At 39.1% G+C, this 13,133-nt stretch overlaps 1 protein-coding gene across 1 annotated transcript in view; it reads left to right on the plus strand.

Annotated features, from left to right (window-relative positions):
• The window catches only part of SLC30A4 (solute carrier family 30 member 4), a 481,458-nt gene that overhangs the window by 19,739 nt on the left and 448,586 nt on the right, over positions 1–13,133 (plus strand). The gene's annotated exons all lie outside the window — the stretch shown is intronic.

Below are 13,133 nucleotides of genomic sequence, written 5' to 3' on the forward strand. Positions count from 1 at the left end.
AATGCTGCTAAATGGCGCTGCGCATCACACGTGTATTATGGCTAGCAGTGAAGGGGTTAATTAGGTAGCTTGTAGGGAGCTTGCATGGTTAATTTTAGCTTTAGTGTAAAGATCAGCCTCCCACCTGAAACATCACACCCCCTGATCCCTCCCAAACATCTCTCTTCCCTCCCCTACCCCACAAATGTCCCTGCCATCTTAAGTACTGGCAGAAACTCTAAAGGAAAATTTGGGCCTTTTTGTGCATTTTTTTTTGCATATTTACATATGCTTCTGTGTAGGATCCCCCTTAGCCCCCAACCTCACTAATCCCCCACCAAACAGCTCTCTAACCCTCCTCTCTGACTTAATGTGCGCCATCTTGGGTACTGGCAGCTGTCTGCCAGTACCCATTTTAGTGAATAATATGCTTTTTTTATTAAAAAAATGTCCCTTTTCTGTAGTGTAGCTTCTCCCCCCCCAATACCAACCCCCCACCCCTTCCAGATCCCTTAGATGCTTTTGAAAAAAAAAGTGTATTTAATTTTTTTTTACTTTTAACTTTTTTTCTGTAGTGTAGCGGTTCCCACCCGCTCCCGCCCCGTGCACGCGCCCGCCCGCCACCCCCGTGCGCGCCCCCGCCCGCCACCCCCGTGCGCGCCCCCGATCCCGCCCCCCTCCACCTTCTAGATCTCACCGATGGCCGCCCACCCGCCTCCCAAGTCGGCTCCCACCCACCAACGATACCGGCCATCGATGTCCGGTGCAGAGAGGGCCACAGAGTGGCTCTCTCTGCATCGGATGGCCAGAAAGTGTTATTGCAGGATGCCTCGATGTCGAGGCATCACTGCAATAACCGGAAAGCAGCTGGAAGCGAGCAGGATCGCTTCCAGCTGCTTTCCAGACTGAGGACGTGCAGGGTATGTCCTTGGTCGTTAACTGACATCCTTTAGAGGACGTACCCTGCACGTCCTCAGTCGTTAAGGGGTTAAGTATATCACAATTTATCTGGAACACACCTGGGCTGGGTGGCGTGCATTAACCAAAGGGGAGGGATTTGGTCAGCTCCCTATTCAAAGATTAGATATATTTAGCAGACAGAGGTTTTTATTTAAATTTAAAGGCATTTTTAACAAGCAAAATTTTTTGCAGCATAAATATAAATCAATATTATTGCGAGTTGTTAATCCCAATCTTATTTGAACTATGTAAGTATATTTAGTAGATAGAAGTATATTTGTTTTTGCAGCTCAAATATAAGCCAATATTATTGTGAGATGTTGATCCCAATTTTATTAGAAGCTATGTAAGTATATTTGACTGACAGAAGCATATATAAATATGCCATGAAGAAGTGGATTTAAGTGGTTGGATGTGCACCGATACTTTTTGTTGTCTTGTAATTGTTTTGGTCACTTCGGTAGCACTCCCACAATATGTGTGTGCTAAGATAAAACATTCCTTTTTTTGTGGTGTGCTTAACCAAAAAACCCCTTTGTGTTGTGTGTATGTATATATATATATATATATATATATATATATATATATATATATATATATATATATATATATATATATATATATATATATATATATATATATATATATATATATATATATATATATATATATATATATATATATATATATTAGAGAGAGATAATAATATATACCTCTATCTCCAAAAGTGAAGAAGGTACTCACCGATTAACAATAAGATACCTTATTCAAATGGTTAACGTTTTCGGGGTCTCCCCCATCCTCCGACCAGTTAACAAATACATACACAGACTCACCATTTATCACCTCATCCACTCCACCATGACAGGAACTCGTCAGTCCTCACAGCGTCCAAACTGCGCATGCGCGACCAGCGATATGGAAAGCCGACCAGGACAAAATTATAAACCTCAAAGTGGAAATACATGGTGAAGAAACATCCTCTTGGATACTCTGAGACCAATTGATATATTGAAAATTTAGATACGAGAAGCCTAAGCATACTGTGCAAGCAACACAGTCCCTATACTCACACATAGCAATATAAATGTAAATCTAACAGTAACAGAATTTTACATCCCTATGCTATAATAATGCTATTACTCATATACTGCCTACCAATGCTGCACACAGTAACCACTAACCTAATTAGTCCCTTCTCAGAACAGTACTATGACTCTGCTAGGCTACCCCAATATCACACTATCAGTCATAAGTGGCAGATGCATCATGAGTGACATAATAAAGTAGGGTTGCACCGATAGCATTTTTATAAGACCGAGTACAAGTACCGATACTTGTTTTCAAATACTCGCCGATACCAATTACCGATACTTATTTTTATGTCATGTGACAGTTTACCAAGCACAATGCAGACTAATTATTTAATATTCCTTCTTTATAATTATGAAGGACTGTAGCTCAAAAGACATTATGAAATAATAAAACAGGTTTTATTTGTCACAAAGTTCACAGAACATGTTTAGAAATAAAAATATTACAATAAAATATATTAACAACAACAATAAATAACAAATCTAAAATTGCAACCAACCAAAAGTGCCATATAGTAAAAAATAGAACAGAATATTGTTTAATCATGGTGAACAACACTATGGGCTAGATTACATTTGACTGGTAAGCTTTACCAATGCTCTCATTACACGTCCTACTCCATTAAAGGCTACGGAGTTGGAAATGTGAACAGAGCATTGGTAAAGCTTACCAATCAAATGTAATCTAAATCTAGTCCTATAATTGCAGGATGAGTGTTCATTGGGATTAACTTAATTTTTCCTATGAGTACTCTTCCTGCAATTTATATAAGCTAAGATGTTCCTCAGAGTACAGTATGTTTTGAACATAATTGTGCAAGATGAGAACTAGCAGTATAAAAGTCAATCTAGCAATTAGAATAATTTTTCAAAAGTTAGTGGCAAGTTCTTTTTAAGGAACAGAACAGAAGCATCTCTGCATGTTCAGCTATAAGTCTGTTTTTGCTATCAGTAAGGAGGTTCAACTTTCCACACTACTTTTTGGGGCGAAAGATATTTTTGGGCCATTTTAGCCAGACCTGGAAAGCTCAGTTTATTAACTGCCCAGTACTTCAGGGGTTTGTCTGAACGCAGTACAGTGATCTCTCCTACAATAATACAAATAAGAGCAATTTGTATTGGCAGAACAGTAGTAAACAATTTTTAGTTTAGTCTCCACTCCAGCTTTAAATGAAATGGGAACATGCAGTTTGAAAAAAACACCACAAGATAGCATATGGGTAGTAAGTGGAGGTATCGGTCTAAGTATCGGTGCATTTGCACGAGTACAAGTACTCATGCAAGTACTTGGTATTGGTACCGATACTGATACTAGTATCGGTATTGGTGCAACCCTATAATAAAGTAAGCATAACAATCTTTATTGCAATCTATGGGCAACATACTAACCCACCCTAGTAAATATACTAAAGAATACACTCCCAACGGGGTATGCAAACAATCACCCCCTGCATTGTGCTAGCTATATTATATTAAATCTCAGTTACTAAACACTCATCACAAGGCCAAACTGCCCACTACAAAAAGCATTGGTAATCCAAATGAACGTTCAGACCCTTTGGATACATTGTGTCCAAATTAAAAATCCACTGAGATTCTCTTTGTAGTAGGCGTTTGGTCCTGTCGACCCCCCCCCCCCAGCCGTTACTTCTAGGCACATGATCAATTATAATATACCTCAAATCAGACTCCCCATGTTTGTTAGTACAGAAATGCCTGGCCACAGGTTGGTCTGAATCACCATCTTTGATGGCCTTGCGTATTGCAGACCAGTGTTCGCCATTCTTGTCCTAAGGTCAACTTGGGTCATTCCCACGTAAAACCTGCCACACGGACAGTGAAGCAGGTACACAATAAATTTAGTAGTGCAAGTGACCCTAGGTTGTATGTGGAATTTCTTATTGGACCAGGGATGTGCGAATACATTGCTCTGCGTCAAGCCACCACAGGTAGTGCATCCACTACACTGGAAACAACCCTTTTTGGTGGTGCTCAACCATGTAGTTGGCATATAGCTATCACAATTGTCAGGTCTTAACAGCACATCTTTCAGAGACCTTCCTCTCTTAAACCCCACCAAGGGTGTTTCCATTTTGTCAAATGGTAAGGAATCATCACTGGATAGAATCCCCCAATGTTCTATGTGTTCTCTCAGTGTTTTTGAGATTTGCAGTTTTTCAGGAGAGAATACGGTGGTAAAAATAATTATTTGACTAGTTGTTCCCTTGTCAAACTTCTCCAGTGCTTGCTCCTGGGTCATAGATAGTGTTTCAACCAGTGCTTGTTCAAGCTTAACAGATCCATATCCACGGTCCTTAAACTTCTTTTGCATATTAATTGATGTTTCTTATTGGAAACATCAGTGTTGTTACAAACCACAAGCTTAAACTGCAATCTTGGTAAGGATTTTTTTAAACTTGGAGGGTCACAGCTTGTCACATCCAGTAAAGAATTTCTGTCAGTTTCCTTATGAAACGTCGTACATAATTTCATGTTCTTCTTATAGATCCTTAGATCCAAAAAGTCAATGCTTTCCAAGTCAAACGTCAATTTAAAGCAAACTTGAGTATTGGCACTGTTCAGGTCTGAAAACCAAGTAAGGAGCTCTTCAGAGGTACCACCCCATATGACCAACAGATCATCTATGTACCTTTTTATAGAATTTTACTCTGTTATCTCGAAAAGCATCTGTTTCTACAGTTTCGAACTGTGCCATAAAAAGATTTGCATAGGATGGGGCCACATTGGACCCCATCTCCGTGCCAGATGTTTGTAAAAAGAACTCTTTCTCAAATTTTAAAGTAGTTACAGTTCAGACAAAAGTCCAACAATTCCATTACTACATCAACTGGAGGGCCTATATAGGGGTATTTGAGGAGGTGATAGGCAACTGCAGCCATCCCCTGTGCATGGTGGATAATGGTGTATAAACTGGTCACATCTAGTGTGATCAGAATGTGACTAGCCTCAAACAACTGCCAGGTTTTCAATAGTTTAATGAGCTCAATGGAATCAAGAAGCAATTAAGTGGTGTTTCTCACCAATGGTTGAAGGATTGCATCCGCATACGTCGCCAAAGGTTGTAGAATAGACCCCCGTGCTGAAACAATCTGCCTACCAGGGGGTGCTGTTGGATTCTTATGTACCTTTGGCAAGGTGTAGATGATAGGTAATATAGGATGATCAACCTGAAGATATTCTTTCAATGATTTAGAAATGATATAAAAAGGGAAGAAGGCACTCGCCGTTTAACAATAAAATACTTTATTCATGCACAGTTGCGCTGTTCGGACACTGTGGGGACTGACGAGTTCCTGTTATGGTAGAGGGGATGGAGGTGATAAATGGTTAGTCTGTGTATGTATTTAAGTGGTCTGAGGACGGGGGAGACCCCGAAAACGTTAACCGTTTGAATAAAGTATTTTATTGTTAAACGGCGAGTGCCTTCTTCACTTTTGGATGTATACAATACTTTGGAAGCGCACCCCCGGAGGTTGAACAACTTTTCGAGTGCTGGATGGATATATATATATATATATATATATATATATATATTCGCCGATTATTAGGGCCGATATTTGGAATTTCTGAATATCGGTATCAGCCAGAAACTTACCAATATGGAGCAAATCGAAATAAATTTAGCTCTGTGTATTTCAGGGAAACTATGTAGTTTTAAAGAAATAGTAAAGTCCAAATTAAACTTTCATGATTCAGATAGGGCATATAATTTTAAACAACTTTCTAATTTACTTTTATAATCAAATTTGCTTTGTTCTTTTGTAATTCTTAGTTGAAAGCTAAACCTAGGTAAGCTCATATGCTAATTTCTAAGCCCTTGAAGGCCACCTCTGCATTTGACAGTTTTTCACAGCTAGAGGGTGTTAGTTCACGTGTTTCATATAAATAACATTGAACGCATGCACATGGAGTTATTTAAGAGTCAGCACTAATTGCCTGAAATACAAGTCTGTCAAAAGATCTGAGATGAGGCAATAAGCAAACACTTAGATACAAGGTAATTAGAGGTAAAAAGTATGTTTCTATAACAGTGTTGGTTATGCAAAACTGGGGAATGGTAAATAAAGGGATTATCTATCTTTTTTAAACAATAACATTTTTGGTGTGTACTATCCCTTTAAGTGACACAAATCATCACACAAATCATTTATAGGACAAATAAGCTGGACATAGCATATAATAATAAATAGCACTGATAACAGAGTCCAAGCCCAGGTGTTCCTGGGAGCTCAGTTACCAAGTACCATACCACCAATGGCAGGCCTGTAGATGGACTTGCATAAACAAACATATATAATTTGTGATATGGAAAATGTGAGTGGCACTTAAAGCTACATAGTTTCCCTGAAGTACACAGAGCTAAATTACTTTTGATTTGCTCATAGGGGTCAACAATACATCATATCAATCTGCTTGCTGTCACAAATAGAACATTCGGCTAGATTACGAGTTATGAGGGTTGCGGAGCTAACTTGCACGTTATTGTCACCGCTCACTTACCTACAGCACTGGTATTACAGGTTTTTACAAACCCAGCGTTATTAGGCAAGAAGTGAGCGTAGAGCAAAATTGAGCTTCGTACCGCACTCCAATACCAGCGCTGCTTAAGTCAGCGGTGAGCTGGTTGAACGTGCTCGTGCACGATTTCCCCATAGACATCAATGGGGAGAGCTTGCTGAAAAAAAGCCTAACACCTGAAAAAAATCAACGTAAAGCTCAGTAACGCAGCCCCATTAATTCCTATGGGGAAACAAATTTTATGTTTACACCTAACACCCTAGCATGAACCCGAGTCTAAACACCCCTAATCTTACACTTATTAACCCCTAATCTGCCGCTCCGGACATCGCAGTCACCTACATTATACTTATGAACCCCTAATCTGCTGTCCCCAACATCGCCGATACCTACATTACAGGGAGTGCAGAATTATTAGGCAAGTTGTATTTTTGAGGATTAATTTTATTATTGAACAACAACCATGTTCTCAATGAACCCAAAAAACTCATTAATATCAAAGCTGAATAGTTTTGAAAGTAGTTTTTAGTTTGTTTTTAGTTATAGCTATTTTAGGGGGATATCTGTGTGTGCAGGTGACTATTACTGTGCATAATTATTAGGCAACTTAACAAAAAACAAATATTTACCCATTTCAATTATTTATTTTTACCAGTGAAACCAATATAACATCTCAACATTCACAAATATACATTTCTGACATTCAAAAACAAAACAAAAACAAATCAGTGACCAATATAGCCACCTTTCTTTGCAAGGACACTCAAAAGCCTGCCATCCATGGATTCTGTCAGTGTTTTGATCTGTTCACCATCAACATTGCGTGCAGCAGCAACCACAGCCTCCCAGACACTGTTCAGAGAGGTGTACTGTTTTCCCTCCTTGTAAATCTCACATTTGATGATGGACCACAGGTTCTCAATGGGGTTCAGATCAGGTGAACAAGGAGGCCATGTCATTAGATTTTCTTCTTTTATACCCTTTCTTGCCAGCCACGCTGTGGAGTACTTGGACGCGTGTGATGGAGCATTGTCCTGCATGAAAATCATGTTTTTCTTGAAGGATGCAGACTTCTTCCTGTACCACTGCTTGAAGAAGGTGTCTTCCAGAAACTGGCAGTAGGACTGGGAGTTGAGCTTGACTCCATTCTCTACCCGAAAAGGCCCCACAAGCTCATCCTTGATGATACCAGCCCAAACCAGTACTCCACCTCCACCTTGCTGGCGTCTGAGTCGGACTGGAGCTCTCTGCCCTTTACCAATCCAGCCACGGGCCCATCCATCTAGCCCATCAAGACTCACTCTCTTTTCATCAGTCTATAAAACCTTAGAAAAATCAGTCTTGAGATATTTCTTGGCCCAGTCTTGACGTTTCAGCTTGTGTGTCTTGTTCAGTGGTGATCGTCTTTCAGCCTTTCTTACCTTGGCCATGTCTCTGAGTATTGCACACCTTGTGCTTTTGGGCACTCCAGTGATGTTGCAGCTCTGAAATATGGCCAAACTGGTGGCAAGTGGCATCTTGGCAGCTGCACGCTTGACTTTTCTCAGTTCATGGGCAGTTATTTTGCGCCTTGGTTTTTCCACACGCTTCTTGCGACCCTGTTGACTATTTTGAATGAAACGCTTGATTGTTCAATGATCACGCTTCAGAAGCTTTGCAATTTTAAGAGTGCTGCATCCCTCTGCAAGATATCTCACTATTTTTGACTTTTCTGAGCCTGTCAAGTCCTTCTTTTGACCCATTTTGCCAAAGGAAAGGAAGTTGCCTAATAATTATGCACACCTGATATAGGGTGTTGATGTCATTAGACCACACCCCTTCTCATTACAGAGATGCACATCACCTAATATGCTTAATTGGTAGTAGGCTTTCGAGCCTATACAGCTTGGAGTAAGACAACATGCATAAAGAGGATGATGTGGTCAAAATACTCATTTGCCTAATAATTCTGCACTCCCTGTATATTTATTAACCCCTAATCTGCTGCCCACAACATTGCCCTACATAATGTTATTAACCCCCACTCTGCCGCCACTATAATAAATATATTAACCCCTAAACCGCCGTACTCCCGCATCGCAAACACTAGTTAAATATTAACCCCTAATCTGCCGTCCCTAACATCTCCGCCACTATACTAAATTTATTAACCCCTAAACCTAAGTCTAACCCTAACACCCCGTAACTTAAATATAATTAAAATAAATATAAATAAAACCTACATTTATTACCTAAATTATTCCTATTTAAAACTAAATACTTACCTATAAAATAAACCCTAAGCTAGCTACATTATAACTAATAGTTACATTGTAGCTAGCTTAGGGTTTATTTTTATTTTACCAGGCAAGTTTGTATTTATTTTAACTAGGTAGAATAGTTACTAAATAGTTATTAACTATTTAATAACTACCTAGCTAAAATAAATACTAAAGTACCTGTAAAATAAAACCTATCCTAAGTTACACTAACACCTAACCTTACACTACAATTAAATAAATTACCTAAATTAAATGCAATTAACTAAATTAAATACAATTGGCTAAATAAAAAAAACAAACAAACACTAAATTACAGAAAATAAAAAACAAATTACAAGATCTTTAAATTAATTACACCTAATCTAATAGCCCTATCAAAATAAAAAAGCCCACCCCCCCCCCCCAAAAAAAAAAAAAAAACCTTAGCCTAAACTACCAATAGCCCTTAAAAGGGCCTTTTGCGGGGCATTGCCCCAAAGACATTGGCTCTTTTACCTGAAAAAAAAAATACAAACAACCCTCCAACAGTAAAACCCACAACCCACACAACCAAGCCCCCAAATAAAACCCTAGTTGTTCCAATCAGCCAATAGAATGCAAGCTCAATCCTATTGACTGATTAGATCAATCAATAGGATTGAAGTTCAATCCTATTGGCTGATTGGAACAGCTGTGCTGTCCCCAGAGTCACAGGCAGTTAACCCCAGACAAGTCTGGGTGCAAGGCCAATAGGGAAAATTATAAAACAAACAGTCCAGCACTCACTTACAAACTCTCAGCTAAGATTAAAAGCAAAAATGGAATGGTATATATATGTGTGTGTTTGTGTCAGATGTCTAAATGGCTGGCTTGGTTAATTTAGTGGATGGTCGTAGCCGAGCCCACATATATTTTTATGTGCTTGTGAAAACAAAGTGGCCTCTAGTTATGAAAGTCTGGCGGACCTGATCCGACAGTGCGGATCAGGTCCGCCAGACTTCGCTGAATACGGCGAGCAATACGCTTGCCGTATTCATCATTGCACCAGCAGCTCACAAGAGCTGCTGGTGCAATGCCGCCCCCTGCAGACTCGCGGCCAATAGGCCGCCAGCAGGGGGGGTGTCAATCAACCCGATCGTACTCGATCGGGTTGTATTGTTGCGATGTCTGTCCGCCTGCTCAGAAACACGGGGCATCAAGCACCATACGGAGCTTGATACATATGCCCCAGTGACTCATGTAACCTGTTAGTCTGACACTAACAAAAGTAGTTTTATGGTAAAGAGTGTTCCAACATAACTCTCTTCTCCTGTGTTATATGAACACATTGCTTTGTAGACGAATTATCAAATAGAAACCCAGAAATTATGTCCTTCATCTAGAAAAATCTGTTTAGACTTTATTCAGAAGAATTGTAAGAAATCAATGTGGCTAAAAGGTTTCTTCAACTGGAATAAAATTTAGGCAGAATTCTACTTCATAACATTTGTTGTATTTCATGACAAACACTGCTGCAATCCCATAGCTTTATTCTGTGCTAACTTTACAAGCTGAATACTTGACCATAATTGACAAATGTCAATTTTTTTTTATTTTTTATTTATCTTTAAATACACGTAATTAAATATTGGAAATATGGGTTTAGATTTAATTTTAATTTACCTCTAAATTGGATATTAACATGTATATATTATAGACATTTAAAGGGACAGTCGAGTCTAAAAAAAATTTCATGATTCAAATAGGGCATGTAATTTTAATCAACTTTCCAATTTACTTTTTTTTTTTTTAACTTTTATTTATAACCAACACAAGGTACATTATAAGATAGCCAACATTAATGCACCACACAGGGTGTAGTAAGGATTACAGAGTTGATGAGGCAGAAAAAACAAAAAAAACAAAAAGAAAAATAACAATAAAAATTAAACAGCAGAAGTTGTACTGCAATATTCACAGTTGTAATGGGAGCTGCAAGAATCTTTTTTGGATTGTAATGCCATCTAGGATACCTGCATGTGCACCTCAATGTTGGGGTTTTATTATTTTATAAACTAACACTACTAAAACTAAACATTTTATAGACAAAAAAAAAAACAACAAAATAAATCAAATACCTACAAATAATTCCAAATAAACTGACAACCAATATTGTCAGAAAAACATGTGGTGCCCGACAAATGGGAATAGGAGACCTGAATTTCAAGAATATAGACCTATTAGCATTGCTGGTTTGCTACATATTTATATACGTGTAAGAAGTAGGTTTCCAAGACATGTGATATATATGGGTTGTGAGATATGGATATATGGTAGTATATTCAATACAGGCACAATTTTCATTTATTGTATATTTTCACCAAGACTCTCCCACTGTACATCACCTGAACTCCCTCACCTTTAACTTATTAAACTAAACTAAACATAAAAACCAAGCAGAGCTAAATAAAACAAGTCTCAAATAGGACTAGGAGTATGTGAGCTTTGGTTATAATGGGACAAGGTCGCAATTAATTAAATCTCAACTAGGTATTAATGACAAGCACACAAGGCTATGTTGCTCAGCACAATAAAATAGGTATGATTGCGTAGTGCAGAGACTCTTAAACTCATAGAGATATGTCTGGTGAAAATGTTCTTCGCAAGAATCATAGTGTCAATTGGCAGAATATTATTCTAAACGAAGTGCAACCCGTAATCTCACTACCTAATAAAACAATTATACAGGCAAAGTCAAATCTGGGGATATCCATGATACTTTTACGCTAAGCAGTCCACCAGGATCGGTTAAAATAACACTAACCCCCAGTACTACATGTTAGCCTGGCCTTTGCAGTTATAGCTGGTCAAATACTGCCGGGTAATGTGCTCAGATGGGTAGGTCTCAAACGAGAGGCAGGCAAAGATCTTCTACTTCGCATTGATATAAGTGGTAAAGGTAATGTAGGGTAAACCCATGATACTTATTCGCCAAGCGCTCCACCCAGGTCGACTAAAATTAATACTGAACCCCAGCGTCGGATGTTTAGTACAGCCTTTGCAGTTATTACAGCTGGTCAGATATTACTGGATATCGGACTCATCGGAAACAAAAAGCAGAAAGTTTTGACTTTGCCCTATAAGCTCACTAAAATAAGTATGATATGTACAGGGATATGAACTATTTGATCACTCAAATAAGTATGACATGTGAAAGGATATAAACTATTTGAACACTCATGACATATATAGACGTAAGTAGGAGGCTGTAGGTAGCTAGGTATCAAACATAAGGTGTGCTGAGATCTTGTACTTTGCGCTGAAATATATGGTAAATGTAGGGTAGGTCCGGCGTGTATAAGGGAAGGAGCATAGTCTAGTAAACTGCAAGATCGCCCAGGATGATATAATAACTTGCCGCATCTAAAGAGTGTATAACAAAGCTAACAAGTCAGTATACATATTCATCCTACCAAATGGTTTGTTCATTAAGGCAATCAAAATGACGATGGAGCATCTAGACTGTTTCTACTGTAAAGTGACTCATTACCAATTGACACAGTGGTTTAATTAAGCAACGGTATGACACTATATGTCAAGTGTCCCTTGGTGGGTTAAGATCCTGCAGTAAAGAGCTAGGGTAGGTCCATTAATTTACATTTGCAGTGATGTTTTGCAACTATGAGCAGTGTAACAACAATCCCGGTCAGGAAGTCCATAGCAGCTACGCAGCTAGTTTCTAATGTCTAAAAGCTATGAGGCCAGGGGGTAAATATGAGAAACAGGCAAAAATAACAATTTCGACCAGCCAACTTATATACATGTGTACTAGCACTGAGAGCGTGACACTTCACGAGAAGGGCTATACTAATTTGAATTAGTTTTCCCTCCTGTCATATACTATCATCCCACTCCAGCCCTTGGTGGAACCAGTCCGTTTATTAGTCCATGGTGGACATCGTGTCTGGAGTGTTGTCCGGTTGTAGAGTTGAGGCACAGCAAGGTGTTAATTACAGATATATAGTGTTGCAATGCATCTGAGCCGCAGCTTGTGGAGCTATAGAGTTGAATCTTCCTGATGCGTGTCAAGCCTCTTGAGGTATGAGCTGCTGCCTGTAGACCATGAATGATATGGTTAGTTTTGTGCGACACCTTCGCTCTACCATCCATCCAGGCTCCCACAGTGGTCTGACAACTTGGCTGCGTTAGGGAAACAGCAAGGCAAAGGTCCGTCACTGATGCTGCATTGCCGGAATCCAAAATGGCCGATGTCAAGAGAGCCCCATCCGTATTCAGGTTGGTTGTGAGATCTGTAGCGGCTCTATCAGGCAGGCAGGGGGGG

Source organism: Bombina bombina, chromosome 6 (assembly GCF_027579735.1).
Source record: "Bombina bombina isolate aBomBom1 chromosome 6, aBomBom1.pri, whole genome shotgun sequence".
Classification (NCBI taxonomy): domain Eukaryota; kingdom Metazoa; phylum Chordata; class Amphibia; order Anura; family Bombinatoridae; genus Bombina; species Bombina bombina.